This window comes from Solanum verrucosum, unplaced genomic scaffold (assembly GCF_900185275.1).
Source record: "Solanum verrucosum unplaced genomic scaffold, falcon-dt-bn FXZP01000115.1, whole genome shotgun sequence".
In the NCBI taxonomy this organism is placed as follows: Eukaryota; Viridiplantae; Streptophyta; class Magnoliopsida; order Solanales; family Solanaceae; genus Solanum; species Solanum verrucosum.
Genome location: NW_026020680.1, coordinates 1,008,076 through 1,014,749, shown reverse-complemented (window position 1 = coordinate 1,014,749; position 6,674 = coordinate 1,008,076).

The window sequence follows — 6,674 nt, the reverse complement described above, 5'->3', positions numbered from 1 at the left end:
GGAGGTTGAAATTGCTACATTGAAGTCTAAATTACAGAAGACGGTTTCGAGGGGACCTGGTACCAGTGATGGAAATGAGCAGGTGTTGCAAAATTTTAGGGATGAAAATGAAATGCTACTGAAGACAAATGACTCACTATGTGAGGAAGTTAAGGCTCTCAACAGGAAACTTATCACGGCTCATGAGGATGCAAATGAGTGTTTGTCTCTGTTTATGCGCACCTCAATCCCATTCCCCCTCCGTCCTAGACGAGTCTTGTTTTCCTAGTTTCCCTCTTTGTTCTTCAACCCTGATTAAAACTCTTGTGGCTTTATGTTGTTTTGACTGACTACAGTGGTCAGTATTTGTGATCTAATGCTATTTATGTTTCTACCCTGTTCATATATGTCTTAATATTCTCTTTATGCTTACATACACATGTTCTATGTGGCCCAAGGCCCTAAATTCTTTATTGCCTTGGATTTAACTTGAATATGTTTACTGCTTCACCTTTTCAATGATGTCAAAAAAGGGAAGTTTGAATATGTTGTACAACTGTAAAAGTTGTCTGCGTCAGAAAGTTGGTGGAGTTGCAGAGTACTCTACCAATCAGAAGCGACGAAGGTATTTGTACATTGGATAACAATTATTCTTGTCTAATATATTCAGCTCACGAACAACAATAGGATCATTCATTCAAAGTGAGATATTTAAAGCTTCAAAACAGCAAGGACCTGATAGATTGTTTCAAGTGCTTCCTGTACCAACTGCTACTTCGTTTGCTTGTAATCGTGCTTATATTGTAGGAGTCATTTCTCTTTGTTTGAAATGTTTCAAGTTTGTATGAATCATTGTAAGAACTTAAGTTGTAAGTAACTTAGTGTCTTACGTCAAAGTCTATATTAATCTGTTAGGATTAGTATAGTGGGCAGTGTTGTATCTGCTTTGGCTCGTCTAAGTGATAGGAGGTATTGCTTAGTGTGGAGATTAGTACGTTAATCTCATTTTGTAAACTGGTTTTTACTTTTGATTGAGAAGACTAGCAAAAGCAGTTTGAAAAGTCATGTGAGACAGGTCGTGGTTTTACTCCCTTGAGCAAGGAGGTTTCCATGTAAAGTTGTGTGTGCAATCTTTACTTTCAGCATTCAGTTTGCTTTCTGTTATTGTAACTGTGTTAAGGACCTGGTCCCATCTAGGCTAGTGGACACATACATTCCAACAATGAGCTCCTTTGTCACGATAAAAAAATGGATGTGATAGCACCTATCTTTTTCCACCAAGACAAGTCAGCCTCAACCCAACGAAAATAAAAAAAGCGAAACACAATAAAAACAAGAACAAGATAAAGTGAAAAACTTATTCTTCTATTAAAACCCCAAAATCTACTTGTCACGTATACAAGCCACTAAATACATAAGTGCGGAATTAAGAAATAGATACAAGTCTCAATCTTTGTTTCTTAAATAGAGCAAAGTGTAAGAAACGGAAAAAAAGGGTCGTTGATTGACAAACGACTACCTCTTCAAGTCCTTGAGCCTCGAGATCAATAGAAGGAGAAAGAGATCACATGGGCCCGGGCATTGAACCTACACAAGTGTAGAAGCAAGGGGTGAGTACCAACAACACAGTACCTAACAAGCAACCTACTAAACAAAGAAACTAGCTAGAAATCGAATACCCCTTACACTCCAACCGAACCTTCTCAAACTACAACTTGCACAAAAATCAACCCAACCTAACAATTTTGTAATACATGGCTCACATACCCAATATTCATAGTCTGATCTTCATAATTCAATAGTCAAACAAATCAAATAAGTTAATCTCAACGACAAGTAGTTTAGCAACACATAACAAGTACATCAATCACAATCCCCAAGTAAGTCATGCATAAACATCAAGTTCATCAAGTCACAATGATCAATATCTAGCCGGAACCATTTCTGATCGGCTTTATTATACTCAACGACAAAGACCTTGGCATAATAACACTCGTCGATAAAGACCTCGACATAATAATACTCACAGCAAATACCTCGGCATCATAACACTCACCGATAAAGACCTCGACATAATAACACTCACCGATAAAGACCTCGACATAATAACACTCGCCGACAAAGACCTTGGCGTCATAACACTTGCCAGTAAAGACCTCGACATCATAACACTCACCGACAAAGAACTCGACATAATAACTCATCACATGTGTCATCACGACATTCACAATCAATGCATACAAGTAATATTATCCCACATGGAATTAAGAGACAACAATTCATACAATTCAAGTCCACAAACCACGCTTTCAAGCATTTCATCAATCAATCATCAAGGGTCACAATAAGGCTATTCATATTATCATGTTTATCATATAAACTTTTTCATTTCAACCCTTTTTTATTCATTTAGATATAACAAGTGGACAATTTAAACCCTTCATCTCATTTCCATTACTCCCAACATAAAATCAACAAAGGAAGCATACGAATTCAACTTGAATACAAGCTTTAGGAAGCCACTTTCCTTAAATCAATCAACAATTACTCTAATAGTTGAGTCTTCCCCTTTCGAATAACCTCCAAATCCATATAATCTATGCACAAACAAGTATTTACAATCACTTTTTGAAAACAACAACACCCAAAATAATTCCCTTGAAAGGGGAGTCAATCAACACAATACCCAACTCCAAAAATTAAGGTTCGAATTCGAAATTTAATACTTGAAAACACTAATCAAGGCTTTAGAAAATCCTTAGGGAAAATCATTTCGAAATAGAACTTGAAATCAGTTTAAAATCTCCATTTTAGCTAAGAACTTGGGTTCTTGAAAAACTTCATCATTTACCGATCAAACCCTCATATTTTGATGTTAAAACTCATAAGTAATCAAAGAAAAATGAAGGTTTAGGATTAAGAGCACTTACCCAACTGATCTAGCACATAAATCCCTTCAAAATTCGTCACAAAATGTAATGACATGTTCCCGTCGTTATGGAAAAGCCAATGGGAAAAGAATTTGGGCCAGAAAACTTTTGATGAGTGACTTGAAAATTTCTAGCCTAGGCCAGACTTGGACGAAATCATGAGTTAAGTCGGAGAAAAACCCTAAAATTGTTATTTTCTGCAAAACTTCATTCTTGAGAGCTAGGAGGTGAACCATAGCAGTTCTTGAAAGTTTTCCACTATTTCTAGTGCTAAAGGTAAGATAATTACTCCCCTAATCCGTAATTCAATTCTTAGAACTTATAATCTTTAGTAATTATCATTGGGAGAGGGTTTTAGCCTGAAGTTGATAGTGGAAAAAACCTTAATTGAGTATTGGGATTTTGGGTTTGGCCTAAGATTGATAGTTTGATTATTATCCAGGTAAATTAGACCTTGTTTATTAGTCATTGCATTACTTAACTATTTTAGACCAAGAACAAGTGGAAAGAATCCGGAAAGGGAAGGTTCAAGTGTCTTAGAAGGATTCAAGCTTAGTTTTGAGATAAGTTATGGTTTGATTTCATTTTTGTGTGATATATGCCGGTTAATTGCTTCATTGTATGCATGTGTGTTTGTGAATAAGGGAATGCGAATCAAATCTAATGCAAATAAGTATATATGAACAATTACATGCCATGAAACCAATACTTGATTGTATGACTATGAGTGTTCTTCATTAAGGGTGTGATTGTGATTGTGGTTGTGCTAATTGAATCAGGTGTCACGTTTCGACACATATATTGGATCGAGTGTCACATTCCGATACATAGATTGGATCGGGTGTCACGTTTCGACATATATATTGGATCGGGTGTCACGTTTCGACACATATATTGGATTGGGTGTCACGGTCTGATACATGTATATTAGATCTGGTGTCACGTTCCGACACACTAACAGTTTAGGTGTGGGTTCTATGAGAGGACCACTATGATTATTATATTTATGTCTACTTGTCGTTGATATTGGGAACTGCATGTTACTCCTAAAATGATAATTGATATATGTATTCAGTATATGTGTGTTTACTGTGTTGTAATTGCTTGCCTATGTTTCGCTTATGTAAGATCTTGCAATTTGAAATAACTCGGATGAAGCTAATAATTGGAAATAGTCATTTTTGGAAAGAATGAAAATCTGGAAATTTTGTTAAGTTAGAATAAGTTGAGTTTTGGCCAACTTCAAATGGCCATAACTTCTAGCTCAGAATGAGTTAGAGGTACTTCCAGATATGGTAGGAAAGCTCTTGGAATTATCTTTAAAACACCGTTGAGTTTGCGTGATTCCGAGTTTGTATGAGGTAATTATGTCCTTTGGAAGTTGGGTTGTTGGTATAAGGAAAGTCCAATCCGGATTTTGAAAGGGTAGTTTGATTTTTTCCTTGACCAATTATTTTATTTCGATTTTGGTAATTAAGTTAGGGTCTAATCAGAATTAGATCAGTTTATGCCTTTACCAAAATACGCTAGGGCTTGGAGAAAAGTGAAAAGAAGAGGAGATAGGAGAAGAGAAGCAAGATTCGTCAAGATCGTCGAGTTTAGCTTGTGGATTTCGTCGAGGGTGATCCCTACAAGGTATGTGAGATCACATAGCATTGGGTTAGTTCACCCACGCACCCAACTTGATTCAATTTCAGCAAAGTATATTGATTTGAAAGTAAATCCCTTGAATTCTTGATGAAGTTCGTTTGAATCCTTGTGGGTTGTGTTGTTGGAGTTTTCTTGAGATTGATTCACGTTTATAGTTGTGTTTTCGAGTAAAATCTGATGTTATTTGAGGGTATAAATGATTGTAAGTGTTTGGGGGTAAAACCAACGGAGTTTAGAGGGTTTAGAGCTGGAAAATGAAGAAGGAATTTTCGTCAGGCAAATCTGGGCAGTGCCTCCGTGTCGCGGACCTGCTCCCCAGATTTGGGAAAAATCTTTTCACATCATAGAGCAGCCACTCACTGACCGTTCTGCCTCAAAAGTCATTTTCGAACCAAAAATTTAAATACTTCTCCGCGTCGCGGACCCACCGTCAAATAGTGATTTCTTGATCTTTTCTCATGTTTAGCTATCTAAAATCATTCCTAAACATCATGAGATCTTTCCTATCACAAATCACAATCCTTGAATCCATAATTCAATTCAAGGATTAAGAGTCAAGTTAGAAGGTAAGAAGCAATTCAAGAGAAGTTCTTTAAAGTTTTCAAAAAGTCTTTTCCAAATGTTTTAACTTTGTCTTAAGACTTAAAGTTCAAGTTGAGGAGAGATTAAAGAGTAAAGTTTGAAGTTCATTTCTTCAAAAGTATATGAGGACTATGTATTCCCAAAGGGTTTAAATTGCTTTCACATTTAAACAAGAAAGGAAAACTCAATTTCCAAAAAGCCTTTAGGCTAATTCTCAGAAAAGAGTAATCGCTTTCTAAATGAAGCAAGAGAGGAAACTTTGATTTCCAAGATAGCCTTTGAGATAAGTTTTTGAGCACTAATCTCAAATCACAGAAAGAAGTATGTTTTAAATATAAGAGCTAATATCATTTTTTGGGAGTAGTATTGAGCACCAATATGGGGGAGAGTTCAGACAACTCACAGCCTCCATAAACCATGTAGTCATCATGGCTAGAAAAGGGTCACACTTTTTAGATGATTCCTTTAGTGCTTTTTAGCATAGACTAGTGGATCCACTTAGTAGTTTAGGTTCTATACCCCCGACAAGGTATAAGAGGCCATGGCAGCGTGAGGCAAAATGTTGTATCATCACAATAGCTCTTACGTGATGGTTGTCGGTTAGAGAAACTCCCACATAAGTAATTGTATTCTTATATACACAGTTTATTGTATTTTTACATACATTTCAGAGTTATATGTATCTTTGCATACACACAGAGTTGACATAATGTTTTAAACAACTTTTCTTTATATTGCACTTGTTTTAAACTGCTTTATATTAAAATGAGTTCAATCATGTTGAGTTGAGTTGAGCCAGGTAAGTTCTTTAGATTCTTTTCAAGCCTATGTTGTGTTTAGCATTCCAACTCGCATACTCGTACATTCAATGTACTGATGCCAGTTGGCCTGCATCTTAGTATGATACAGACACAAGTAACTAGGATCGGCATCTAGCGTATCATTGATCCAGTGATCACTCCAGAGTCAGTTGGTGAGCCTCCTTGCATTTCGAAGGACTCCTTATATTGTTTTCAGTTACTTTGTTAGTTCATTAGCATGTCGTGAGGGTTTATCCCGACATCCATCTCAGTTGTTTTAGAGGCTTCATAGACAGTCATATGTTAGTTCTTTAGTATTTTCATTGTCATTTCATATGTTAAGACTTGAGTTGCCATTTTGGCCAGGTTGAATGTTTGACGTTTAAGCATTCTCAGTATTTTATTATTCAAGTGAGTATAGTGTTTTTGATTATTATAAATATGCATAGAGTATTTCGCTGAGTTAAGTATGCTAGGCCAAGGGTTCGCTTAGGGCCAACAATGGTTCTTAAGTGCCAGCCACGTCCGGGGTGTAGGCTCGGGGCGTGACAACTTACTGGGGTGGCCATGTGATCCTACTAGTACATTGTGGTTGTGTACTGATACTACACTTGCTCTTTCTTTGTTGAGTAAAGGGCATCTTCAGGCGGCTACTGGCAGACCTCAGATAAGAGATTATTGATCGAGACTGGATTCAAGGGTGAGCTAGTTCTTTCAGGCTGCCAGGGATCCT